Raw genomic sequence first — 14,373 nt, 5'->3', positions numbered from 1 at the left:
GGCAATAGACTGGTAGTCTAAGTATTGGTGATGACTACAGTGAATCCAACATTTCAGTTCAATTCACTAGATATTACTGGGGGCCAGGAGCTGGTTCAGGGATGAATAAGCCTATCCACCATCTCATGATTAGATAAGAAAATTACTACCGGGGTGAGAAAAACACATACATGACTTTTTTTCTTTTTAAATGAAGGGATATTATTTCTACTTTTATCTTTTTTATCATTAACATTATATATAATAATAGAAATGCTAGATTACACAGGAAGGGAAGATAAAGGAAGTAAAAATCAACCACAGTTCTACCATCTAGGCATTACCATGATGACATACGTACTCTGGGATTTTTTTCTGTTTCTGTACATATGCTTTAAATAAATCAACTCTATTGAGGTATAGTTTACAACAATAAAGCACACCCATGTGATTAATTAATTAATTTTTTTAAAGTTCCAGTGTAGTTAACATACGGTGTTCTACTAGTTTCAGGTGTACAAAGCACCCAGTTCAAATGTGCAATGGGATAAGTTTTGACAAATATACACAACCATATAATTTCTACCAGTATTAAGATATAGAATATTGCCCCCAAAAGTTCCTTCTTGCCCATATAGAGTCAATCCTCCCATCTGTACTGAAAATCTGGGGCATGCACTGATCTACTTTTTGTTACTGTACACTGTTTTCTCTGTTCTAGAATTTCATAAAATGTGATTATACAGCATTCACCCTTTGGTGTCTGACTGCTTTTGCTCGGATCTTACTTTAGCTTCAACCATGTTGTTACATGTATCCTAGTTCATTTGTTGTCATTGCCAGATTGCATTCCATTACATAATTGTACCATAATCTGTTTGTCCATTCAGCTATTATTGAAGAGTTTTTAGCTTTTCTGAGTAAGGTGCTGAACATTCAAGGACAAGTCTTTGTGGCAACACACATTTTTATTTCTCTGGGTAAATACCTGGGAATCCAATTGCTAGGTCATGGTGATTTAGCAATTGGATTTTTTATCCAATTGACAATTTATAAGGAACTGTCAAACTGTTCTCTGAAGTATCTGTACCATTTTTTGTCTGGTCCCCCTTTTGCCTTCTGTAACAATCCCACCAAGTCCTAACGGGAATATATAAACAGTCCTAGTGGCTCTACATCTTTGTGAACACTTAGTAGAGTCACTCTTTTTAATTTCAGCCATTGTAGTGGGTGCATAGTGGTATTTCCTTATGACTTTAGTTTGATTTCCCCTGATAATTAATGATGCTGAGCATTTTTTTCATGCATCTGCTTATTGGTATACCATTATATATATATATATATATATATATATATATATATATACACACACACACACACACACATATTATATAATATATGTAATATATAATACAACATATATAATATGCATATGTATATATAATATATAACATATATATAATATGTATATATCTAAATGTATTTTTTGCAGTGGAACTGTTCAAATCATTATTTATTAAGCTTTTCATTTTCTTATTATTAAATTATAAGAGTTCCTTATACCTTCTGGATACAGGTCCTTTGGTGAGATTTACATATTGTGGCTATGTCCTAGTCTGTGGCTTCCTTTTTTGTTTTCTTAATAGTATCTTCCAAAAAGCAGATTTTTTTTTATTTTGATAAAGTCCAATTTATCATTTCTTAAATTCAATGATTTATGCTTTTTTGGTGTTTTATCCAAGAATTTTATTTTTACCTCAACTTCATGAATATAGCTTACCATGTTTTTCTTCTGGCAGTTTAAAAGTTAATTTTTGAGTTTTAGTCTGTAATTCATTTCAAATTAATGCTTATATTTGGTGTGAGGTAAGGGTCAAATTCATTTTTATTTTATTTTCATTTTTGCAGACAGATATATAATCATTCCAGCATCATATATGAAAAAATACCATCCTTTCCCCACTGAAATACCTTGGTAATTGTTAAAAATCTGTTGCCTATACAAGTATAGATCTACTTCTGTAGTCTTACATTTCCCTATTAATCTTTATGCATATCTTTATGCTAATATTATACTGTCTTAATTACTATAACTTTCTAGTAACTCTTGAAATCAGAGAGTATATGTTCTACAGCTTTGTTCTTTTTCAAATTTGTTTAGCCATTTCCAAATTCTTTGTACCTCCATATACATTTTAGAATGAGCTTGTCAATTTCTATAATAAGGTCTGCTGGGATTTTTATTGGGATTGCATCGAATCTGAGATCAGTGCTGTCCAACAGAAATATGATGTGAACCACATACCATTTTTAGTTGTAGTTTTGGTTTTGCTTTTTGCTTTTTTAAATAGAACTACTAGGCTAATAGAGTTGGAGAATGAGAAAAACAAAAAGTATTTGGTCAGGCAGCATGGTTTGTTAGAAAGAGCTTGGAATTTGTAGATAGAAGTTCTGAGTGTGAATCCTGGGCTCTTTTCTGAGACCTTTGGCAAGTTATTTAATCATTCTAAGCTTTGTTTTATTTATTTGTAAAACAGGAATGGTAATGCAGCTTGATTTTTCAATGGCATAATGTATCAGGAAATAAATCATTTTAAGTTGCTGAAAGTGGAGAAAAACCTCTCACTCCTTTGGGACCCTTTCCATTTTATACTTTGTGTGAAAAGAAATAACTTGTAAGGGTAGCTTTTCCTGAATGTGTACCTGGTGTGTAGTACTAAGTTTATATTTTGTTATTTCTATGTAAGTTAAAGCCTAAGATAGAGATCAAATAAATTGCTCTTATTAATGATTAGAATCACCTCTGATAGGGAAAAGAGTAATGAAAATGCTGGAGCAATACAGAGGATTTCAATAGCCAGAGAGATGACTGAACCATCATCTATCAGTGGTCCTCAGCAGATCTATACCAATAGAGCATAAAAGCAGTGGCCATTACTGTCCAAGATCAGACAAACTCCAGATGAAATCTGCTGAGGGGCTCTCTTGCCTGTTGGTTGTGGAATGCAGAGCATTCCAGTTGCTTCCAGCAGTGCCAAATGATCCCATTTGTCCTTAGCCCAATAGTTATTGCTTTTACCTTCCCCTCATTCCTTTCTGGTGGCTTCAGAATAAGGAAAAGGGAAGCAATGAATGATAAACACCATTTATCTTAGTGCTCTGATTCTGTCTTGATTAACTGTCAGCTTCTTTCAAACTAGCTTCCAGGTAAAACACTGCTCTAATAGACACAGAACCGTAAAGTTGTTCGAGTTTCTGAAAACCATGGAAAACATGGTTATTCATCTCGGTCAGCAAAGGGTTTAACAATGTTTCTAATGATATAAATACAGATATGATGAAATCATAGTTTTAGGATTGGAAGAGATAATTTCTAAAGGGTAATATTTGCATAAAAAGGTGTTTATATTTTTCTTTTGCAGGAATTTTCTAGATCTCTCATGTGCTAATATATTATAAATCTCCAGGAAGGAGAAAGTAGTAAATAATATTTCACTAATATGATGTAGCCTTAACCTTTTTCTCCCTTCCACAGGTCTAAAATTTTTTAGAAGTCAGTTTGTGAATTCTTAGAATTCCTTAGAATTCCATACTTCCCCAGAATCTGATGTGCAGGATCATGAATATCATCTATGGTGATTCTTTTGTATTTGCATGTTATCACTCTTTAAACACACACTGACAGGGGACTTCTTATCTTATAAGACAATGCATTCAATGTGAGGTTAGCATTTTTGTAATTTTCTTAACCTTTTATGTACTTGATCTGTAAAATCTGAAAGACATGGAGTTAAACAGGTTTATTGCTAGTTGCTTAACTGTACTGGTTAATAAACTGATGTCAGCCATTGGAAAGGTTTGGTGACTCACCAATGAGATTCGTTCTAACCTTATCATACTTACTATGTTTTTTTTTTTTTTTTTAAAGATTTTATTTATTTATTCATGATAGTCACAGAGAGAGAGAGAGAGAGAGAGAGAGGCAGAGACACAGGCAGAGGGAGAAGCAGGCTCCATGCACCGGGAGCCCGACGTGGGATCCGATCCCGGGTCTCCAGGATCGCGCCCTGGGCCAAAGGCAGGCGCCAAACCGCTGCGCCACCCAGGGATCCCTACTTACTATGTTTTATCAATAACTTAAAGCATGGATTGGCAAACTGTATCTATAAAAGACCAAAGAGTAAATAAATATTTTAGGCTTTTCAAGTCATATAGACTCTGCTGTATGTACTCACCTCTGCCACTGTAGCACAAAAGCAGCCATAGACAGCATGTGGACAAATGGACATGGCTGTGCTCCAGTAAAACTATTTACAAAATCAGGCAGCAGGCCAGGTTTGGATCATGGGCTGTAGCTTGCCAACCCATGACTTAAAGGAAGGCAAAGAATGTGGTTATCAGATGTGCAGATAATACAAAACTATGAAGGATACATATATATAACTTTGATCTAGTATAGTGTCAGAAGCATATAAAATAGTAGCTCTCTTTATTATTACTATCATTCCTATCACATGATTGGGTTTCCAAATTACATCAAAAAGGTGAAACATGGGCAAAAAGTACAAGATTCAAATTTAGAAGTATATATGCCAACTTTTTCCACCCCCAAGAAATAGAATGAAACATGTAAAAGTTGGAAAAACTTGTCATAAAAGAAGTTCATGGGGCAAAATATATAGGTAGTTTCCAATTAAGATGCACATGTTTACCTGTGCATCTTGCCAAATCCCTAATAAATTGGATTATTTAAAATATGTATATATACATAGTGTGCACAAAGAGACTGTAAGAGAAGATAACGAGAAAGCTAAAAAGCAGATGAACGAATGATTACTAATTTAGCACACTTGAGAAAGTTGAATCTCAGCTGGCTCTGGTAAAGCTGAGAAGCATCTGATTTACAAGAAACTCCTCAAAGCTAGGGATTGGCAGTGCCAAGTACCCCTGGAAGATGGCTGAAAGTGGGCCTGGAGCCTGGAAGTCATTATGAAATCATGTTTAAGAAGCTGGAAGCTCCCAGGTTCCCTTCTTGCTCTGATAGAAGACTGGATGTATGTCTCTGGGGAGGGCAAAATAGTGGCTCTCTGACTGAACTGGAGGACTTCTGGTGGAGCTGAAAGCTGGTGTTCTTCACTGAAAATGGGGCATTATACGAAAATATATGCATATTAAATACTGAGACTTCCTTATCATCACTTCCAGACTTCTTCCCTCAGCTTGACTTAGGATGCTGGCTTCTTCACTCCAGGCAGACACTAGAAAATTCTGTCAGCCAAATAACCCCAGGGAAAAAGATCTAAAGATATGAACATTGGAGGTTCTCCAACGAATGGGCTCAGCCAGATGACCCCACAGTGACATCCATAATTGACAGGCCCTATTCTCTTTTGTAGAGCTCCCAAGCAGCTTTTTGGTGCCCAACCAAGAACTGTAAAATATGAAAAAGACCAAAACAAGAAGAGAAAAACAAGAGCGATTTGGAGGAAACAGACAATACAGAAAGAAGATAACTTAAAAAATGAAAAGGAAAACTATTATTAGAGAGATAAGGGAAGCTATTCCATTGTTGAGATAAAAATAGAATGTCATCAAGAAAAGAGCATTCACAGATTAAAATAAGTGGTCTTAAAATTAAAAGCATAATAGTAGAAAGAGAAACCTCAATGGAATGATCAGGAGCTATAGTTTTCAGTGACTCCATTTAGTGGAAACAGCTTCAGACCCTGGTAGAGACTAATTATTTGATGTAATACTCTCAGCAAGCAGAACAAAAGGCAAAGCAGGAGAAGAGGAGAGAAAAGATAAGAATCAAGACTTTCCAGAAATTTCAACATCTGAATAATAGAAGACTCAGAAAGAAAGGAGCATGAAAACAGAAGTGAATTAATTGTTAAAGAAGGAATTCAAGACAAGGTCCCGGAATTGAGACTCAACATTTCACAAAGTATCCAGACACAGAGAGGAATAGACGAATTTTCACAAAGAGATGACCCCAAGATTTTTCAGAGAGATATGATAAGCCCGTATGTGAAAGCTGGAAATCTAATTGAGCTCAGAGTTATCAATAGCAACACTGGGAAGTGGAAGATAGTAGAGCAATGCTTTCAAAATTCTGAAGGGAAATGACTCTAGCATAGAATTCTGTATTTGCAAAAACCATCAACTAAGTGAGAAGTTAGAATAAAGACATCTTGAAGCATTCAAAATCTCAAAAAATTACTTTCCATGCCCCCCTTGTTAGGAAGCTATAAATGAATGCGTCCCATCAAAACAGGGGAGTTCACGCAGGCGCCTGGGTGGCTCAGTTAAGCATCTGACTCTTGGTTTTGGCTCAGGTGGGGATCTCAGGATCATGAGATACAGCCCTGCGTAGGGCTCCATGCTTAGCTCAGAGTCTGCTTGAGATTTTCTCTTCCTCTCCCTCTGTCCCTCCCGCTGGTGCTCCCTCTCAAATAAAAAAATAAATCTTAAAACAAACAAACAAAGGGAGTGTACCAAGAGGGAAGTCATGGGATCCAGGAAACAGAAGGTCAACAAACGAGAGAGGTGAAAGAGTTAAGCAGAAAGATAAAAGAGGTCCTGAGTGAGCACCCAGGTGTGATTAGAGACAGTCAGAAGTTCTGGGAAAGATTTCTTAAAACCTTTATTAATCTGGCAGCCCCGGTGGCTCAGCAGTTTAGCGCCTGCCTTTGGTCCAGGGCCTGATCCTGGACACACGGGATCAAGTCCCACGTCGGGCCCCCTGCATGGAGCCTGCTTCTCCCTCTGCCTCTCTCTCTCTCTCTCTCTCTCTCTGTGTGCGTCTCTCATGAATAAATAAATGAAACTGTTAAAAAAATTTATTAACCTGATAAATACAAGATGCATTGGTTGAATTGAGAGGTTACAACAGGGGGATAAGTTGGGGTTTATACAACTGGGGAAGATAAGCACATTGCAACCCAAGCAAATGAACAAACAAAAATAATTGTTAACTCCAGGGAAAGTGAGAAGGTTTTCAGTGATGGATGGCACCTGACTTAGATAACTATTGCATTCCTGTCATGATGATGTAAACACTAAATATGTATAATCAAACTTGTGATACTGGGAGGTTGCAAAGACAGGAATATGCATGTGCATGGTATATTGAAAAAGAGAAAAATCTTTACCTTCTGCCATGGGAAGTCAATAGATTATGTTTAAAGCTACAGAATGAAGCATCGTAAACATGTTGTTTAAAACAGACAGGCATATACTGAAAGAATAAGGGGAAACAGTTGAAATTGTCTGGGAGGTAGGAAATAGGGAAAGGACGAGGCATGATGTGTTGCTTTTTTTTCTAACAAGGCTTTGACTTTATGCCATTGAACAACTTTGCTTTTAATAAAACTAAATTTAAAAAGATATGGATTGAATTCGGTTGATCTTGTGTTTAACTTGACTATTCCCCATTTCTTTTTTCAGTGTCCTATAGTTGCTCCTATGGAGCTTGTGCAAAATTTCACTGCACAGTGAAACGCTGGAACACGTGCACCCCAATGTTTCTAGCAGCAATGTCCACAATAGCCAAACTGTGGAAGGAGCCTCGGTGTCCATCGAAAGATGAATGGATAAAGAAGATGTGGTCTATGTATACAATGGAATATTAGCCATTAGAAATGACAAATACCCACCATTTGCTTCAGTGTGGATGGACCTGGAGGGTATTATACTAAGTGAAATAAGTCAATCAGAGAAGGACAAACATTTTATGGTCTCATTCATTTGGGGAATATAAAAAATAGTGAAAAGGAATAAAGGGAAAGGAGAGAAAATGAGTGGGAAATATCAGAAAGGGAGACAGAACATGAGAGACTCCTAACTCTGGGAAACGAACTAGGGGTGGTGGAAAGGGAGGTGAGCAGGGGGTTGGGATGACTGGGTGATGGGCATTGAGGGGGGCACTTGATGGGATGAGCACTGGGTGTTATTCTATATGTTGGCAAATTGAACACCAATAAAAAAGAGAGAGAGAAAGAGAGCTAATAAATGTATGATGCCAAAAACAAAAAATTTCACTGCACTGAAAAATAGACTCTGTAGGACCCAAGTGGCCATGATCCATGCCTCATTTAGAGTATTATGCCCACCAGATCCATTATTTTTATTTTTATTTTTAATAATACTTTTATTACAAAAGAGTACAATGCACATATCATTATAGAATAATCTAAAAGTATAGATGAAAAAGAGGAAGGAAAAGAAAAATGAACTTTAGTAAGCCTCTGAGAAGTGCTTATTAATATTTAATTGAAATCCTTTTCAGATTTTTTCAAGAATGTAATCTTACAGATTGTATCTTCTTTTATTTTATTTTTTTCAGAAAAAGATCATGAATATACTTTTATATCAAGACATGCAGTCTAACTTTGAATATTTAACTTATGCTGGGCTATTATAATCATTGTTGTATTATGCATACCTTGAACTAAAAGTTTTGTGTATATCCTTAATTATTTGCTTGGGATAATTTTCTGGAAACTGAATTTTGGGGTCAAAATGTATGCATGCAAATTTTTAGAGTAAAATGCTAAATGAGCACAAATGCAAAATATACATTCAGAAAAAAAAATATGTAAACTGATGAAACTATAAAGTAAATATCATGAAATCACCACTCAGGTTAAAGAATGAAACATTACCGACATTCTAAAACATCCCCCAAACCTAGCTACATGTCCCTCTGTGATCTCACCTTCATTCTTCCTCCAGAGGTAAGCATTATTATGACTTTCATAATCATCATTAGCTGGTTTTTCTTTATGGTTATATTATCTATATATGCAATCTTGTTAGACTTTGAATTTATATGAATGGAAACATACTCCATTCTTTTGTGTCCTACTTATTTTTTTGAATATTCTTTTTTTTCAAGATTTTTTATTTTTTTACTTGAGAGAGAGAGAGATCGAGCACATGAGTGCAGGGGAGGGGCAAAGGGAGAGGGAGAAGCAGACTCCTCACTGAGCAGGGAGCCTGACTCCCAGGATCCGGAGATCATGACCTGAGCCAAAGGCAGACACTGAACCCACTGAGCCACCCTGGTGTCCCTTTATTGAATATTCTGTTTTTGAGTTTCAGCCACATCTTTGCCTGTGACTATAGATTATTTCTTTTTACTGAACTGTAGCAAATTCTGTTATTCAAATAACTTTATAAGAGAGGGACATTCACAAAATAAAAAACATGTAGAAACTAATAAAAAGGAAGTAAGATGAATGTAAACCCTTTCACATGAAGAAATGGTAAAGTTCAGACTGGAATAAACCTTTTGGGGGAACAGATCTTTCTTCTTATAGGTGAACTACCTGATAAAAACAATACATGAACACATTCTGTTTGATTCTAGATAGCAGAATAAGATCCTGTAGAAACTACAGTCTGATTCCACTTAAATATAAGAATAATATTTCTAACAATTTAAGTAATCTGAACAAGAAGTATGCTGCTTTGGGGTCATGAATCCTCTGTTGTTGGAAGTTTTTGTGCAGAGGCCAAGGGATGCCTCAAAGACAGAAGGTACAGATGGAACTCCTGCCTTCGGTAGAAGTTGGATTAGATGTTTACTAAGGCCCCTTTCAACTTCAAAATTCTCCTCTGTGACCTCTTCAGATATTGGAGGTGACTTTAAAGATCTGATAACATGATGTGCACAGTGAACCTATTATCCAAGGGATTGGCAAGCAGCTGTTTGCAATTTCCACTGTTGACAGACCAAAAAGGAAATGGCCTTTGGTTGCAGCAGTGGAAATGTCAGAGGAGAGGAAACATGAACAGTGAGAGCCCAGCACAGGAGAATCATCGCTAGAGATTTTTAAAAGATTGACACATGTCTTTCTCTAATGATCTAGGCACACAATGCCATTCAATGTATAGAGGCCAGATTTTAAACTTGCAAAGATTTTTTTTTAAATAATATTAAGAGCCAATGCCTACTGCCATTCCTAACAACTTGGTGTAGGCTGCAGCTCCACCTCCCATAAAACTCTAGTCACTAGAAGCAGCCTCATCCACCAGTAGAGATTAAGTGTTTAGATTAAATATCCCCTCATTTGGCAAGCCTTGTTTCTCTTACAGATTAAGAAAGTGGAATCTAGAAAACCTAAGTGCTTTGCCTAAGTCCTGCCTTCAATTTACTGTGGCAGGGGGTGGGGGCGGGGGTTTCAGGAAGAAATACCAGAGCCTTTCTTCCTCATCATATTGCCTCTGTCTCCCCAGTTAGGGCCATTGACTAATATCTTGAGCATCCATAGATTTTGGACAGCTATCACTGAAAACAAGTTGCATCTCTATGCACTTGATACAATCTTATGGCAATCCTATTTTTAATTGCTTTCTAAATTTTCCTTAGGAAAAATTCTACTTACTTTTTTTTTCTATCCTGGAACATGTGTGAATATCTTGAGCGGAATAAACAGAATTCAGAAGGAAAATTATTACAAATCATGATTATAGGATATGAAGCTAGAGGGATATTAGATAACTTGCAGTTGTAACCTTTTTCCATGGATGAGAAGCATGGAGCATTTCATAAACACATCAGTAAACTTTCTACCACCACCAAATCACATTCATTCATTCTTCCACAGTATAAACTGAACACTATCATGTGCCCCATAGTGTCACAAAGGATCTTGAGGACGATTGATTTCATCTTCACAATACATAAAATTCTCGTAAGTCCTTGAGTCCATTAGTATGATATAATTGTGACCAATCATCTATTTGACATAATTTAGCTTATCTCTAGGAAAGAGATTTTTATCCTTTCCCAGTAAGCCCAGCTTACTATTTGTGCAAGCTTGCATCATTATGCTGCATGCAAAATCCAAAGCAAAATTTAATCACGGTGTTGAAATTATTTTATAGACCGTTTTATTGGTAGTTTTAAAAAACCCAAAAGTTAATAACGTTCATATATTTTATATTATTCAATTCAATCAGTATGCTTACAAATCATAAAGGGATATTATCTAAATTCTTGTTTCATTATAATTGTTTGTAATAGGTAGAAGAGCTGTTAGGTGGGAAACCACAGAATGTAGGGTAACAAAATTAAAATGCACCAAAGTTCTTAACTTCTGATTAAGAAAACATTGTTGTGTTTACATTTTGAGGGTCAACATGTGTGGTTGGCAGGATTCTAAAGATGCCCCTAGGATTTCTGTCCTCTGGTTCTTTGAGCCAACGCTAATCTATATACTGCTGTGAAGGGACTTTTCAAATGGAATTAAGTTACTAATCAGCCAACCTTAAAACAGGGAGATTATCCTGCTGGATTATTGGAATGAATCCGGTATAATCCCATGAGACCTTAAATGACAAAAAGGAAGGCAGGAGAGGGTGGTGGTGATGAGGACAAAGGCAGGACAGAGAGATTCTAAGTAGGAGAGAGATCCCCCCCACCAGCCCCCTCATCACCCTCTTGGTTGCTGGTTGCTGGCTATCAGACGGAGGAGGAGGGAGGTAGGGGCAGTGAGTTAAGGAGTGAATAGAGGCCTCTAGAAGATGAGAGGGGCCCTTGCTGACAGCCAGCAAGGAAACGATCTGCTCAGTGCTGCAGCAGCAAGGACCCAGAATTTAGCCAACACCTGACTAGGCCTGGAAGCAGATTCATCCCCAGAGCCTCCAAATGGTAACACAGTGCCTCTGACACCTTGATTTCATCTTTGTGAAACCTGAAGCAGAGAAACCAGCTGAGCACACATGGATTTCTGACCTACCAACTGTGAGATAATACAGTTGTTTTTTAGGCTTGTGGTGATTTGTTCTTACAACAATAGAAAGAGAATACAGAATACAAACAATAATAACTGTTTCACTACTATGTAAATAGAAAGAACCAATATACTAAAAGGGAAAAAAATGAGGGAAAAGACAAAGACCTGAATGTTCCTTTTTCCTGACAGCACATATACATAGCCTTACGGAATGGCAACCTTTCTGTTAGGACTGGAGCCAACCAGTACTTTTGATTAGTCAGCACTGTACAGCCAGGCATCACCCAGGCCATCCCGGACTTCTATTCTGGGCTGTGGGAGACTGTGCCAGAGCTTAATTAGTATGGTGCTAAGTCTTAACACTTTGGAAACAAATTTACAATTTATGAGGCTAAGTAGGTTTAGATTTCCTACACATGCACAGAATATATTATTAAGGATGCACAGACTTTAGTTAGCTCTTCATGGCTAATTTTGGTTGGTTGGTCAATCAAATATAAAATCTAGGCATGTTCACAGCATTCAATTGTCTGGTGTGTGACAGACATAGGGTAGTTTAGCATGTGCCAACTCTGTGTTCTGGGGCACCTTACCTAACTGCTGTTTCAGATTCCTTACTTGAAAAATGGAGATCAAAGGACTACCTAATCTGTGGGATGTTCTCAGAAAGACGTGCATTAATAGCTACATGGTGCCTAGAACAGTGCCTGGCACATAGTTTGAGCATGGGTTACCAGGCAACTCCTGTTGTTTTAGCTTCTTAATGGTGTGGGAGCTCAAACATAAAGAGTCTTTGTTCTGTATGGACAAGGCTTCTGTGCTGTGTGCCACAACATATAGGAAAAAGAACAGTGAACTTTCAGAGTAGGGGAAGCTCAGGGAAGTCTTCCTGGAGGAAGTAGCATTTTAGCTGGAGTTTTACATAGGCAGTATTCTCTAAGAGACACAGGAAAGTTGGACTAGAAAGACAGTCAGCATGATAGACAGACCTCTTGGCTTCCTAGAATCTGACTGAGAGCCCACAAATTCTGATTTCCTTAACTTTGAGCAAGCAGTTAACAACAAAGCAGGCTGTCTCAATACCTACTTGGGGCCCACCAGTCCTAATTTGGACTCATATGGTGTTATTATTATTCACTGACAGTATCAGTGATTTAAGAAATCACTGAACCCACTTTCAGTAGTTTTTACAGCTGCCTAATTTTATTATTCTAAGAAATCTGCTTGCACCTGTTTTGATAGTCAGGTTTGCTTTTTGCGTTACTACCTTGTGAGTAAAATTTTCACAATGCATGTATGTTAAGAAGCAAACAGAAAAAAAAATGTGGTGTCTTCTGCACTGCAGAAGCTGTCTTGGATATGTATGTGGGAATGTTGTTACTAATGCCCTGGTGTCATGGATCAGGGTGGTAGGTCCTGTCGTAATCCACTTGTTCCTCTTTATCCATGTTGCGGCACAGACAGTGTCATTAGTTAAGCTCCCATTTATTGGAATTTTTCGGTTGGAGCATTTTCCCTCACCCCGGCATCTTAGATATCTTAATGACTAATTTATTTCTTACACTCCATGCCCTCTTTAGAAAACTAAAAATCATATTTAACTGGTTTGAGCTGAGATTTTATTGACACAGAATGTCTCAAAGTGAATCATACTTCAATTCCTTAATCTTCAGTATTCATGTGACCTTAACAATAAAGACAAGTGAAATTATAAGGGTGAGACTTAGAAGAGGCAAATGGATATTAATATTTTTAAACAAAAAATATGTACTAGGGATATACATTAGAACCCAAGTGCCCTTGAGCTAGAATTTGTGTGTTGGAGAGATTTGAATGCCCTTGTTTCTTTGTAATGCTAAGAGATTCCAAAAAAGGAGCACTTTTTATTACCAAGTGGAATTAATGCTGTCAAATTATTATATTGATGTCTCTAATTCAAAGCTTCAAAGTGGTTTCTAAATCAAGTGTGAACACCAAGATACTCAGTGCACATTCAGGCACTGTTAGAAATTACTGTGATGCAGCTTAGAGAACAATGTTTTCCATTTTCCCTTCATCGAAATGTGCTCAAGTGGACTGACAGCATGAGGCCAGGCTCAGAGCTATGGATTTTGGGAATGGTGGTGAAAACAGAACTACCAGTAAAACCTTGCACAGGAAGCTTAAATTCATTACTCCCGTGTTAAAAGACATTTCCATCAGTGACTGGTTTGGTTGGTTTTGTATTATTCTTTTTCAGTTTCTAAGGTTGATAAAAATATGATTTATCACCAAAAGAACTTGGATTTCTAATTCTCATTTTATTCTCTCCTAATCTGGGTTGCTCTGGGTATAATGAGCATGTGTTAATTCGTATAGGTTTTCATTGTATATTTTTAATAGTACAGCTATGGTGTTAGAAGGAACAAAACTGGCAGATAAATCTGAAATATGTCCAAAAGCTCTCTCCTTCTTTCCCTTCCTCCCTTCTCTTCCTTCCTCCCCACTTCCTTCCTTCTCTCCATTTAACTGCATTTAATGATCATCAGTGTGTTGGTATTGAAGTTAAAGAGAAAGTGGTTAAATAGCTACTAGTGCTCCCCAAATCATTTGTTCATATTTAAAATACCTTTGCCCTAGCAATTCGCTTTTCGTTCCAAAGTGTTCCTTC

General features: G+C 37.0%; 1 long non-coding RNA gene across 1 annotated transcript in view; it reads left to right on the top strand.

Annotated features, from left to right (window-relative positions):
• LOC112678482 (uncharacterized) overlaps positions 1-8,332 on the top strand; it is a 29,422-nt gene extending 21,090 nt beyond the window's left edge. Inside the window, exon 5 of the long non-coding RNA XR_007406971.1 lies at positions 7,429-8,332. This is a non-coding gene — a long non-coding RNA (uncharacterized LOC112678482). The remainder of the gene's footprint in view (positions 1-7,428) is intronic.
• Positions 8,333-14,373: the final 6,041 nt, after the last annotated feature.

Source organism: Canis lupus, chromosome 29 (genome assembly GCF_003254725.2).
Source record: "Canis lupus dingo isolate Sandy chromosome 29, ASM325472v2, whole genome shotgun sequence".
NCBI classification, from domain to species: domain Eukaryota; kingdom Metazoa; phylum Chordata; class Mammalia; order Carnivora; family Canidae; genus Canis; species Canis lupus.
This window is presented reverse-complemented; position numbering and strand designations above follow the sequence as displayed.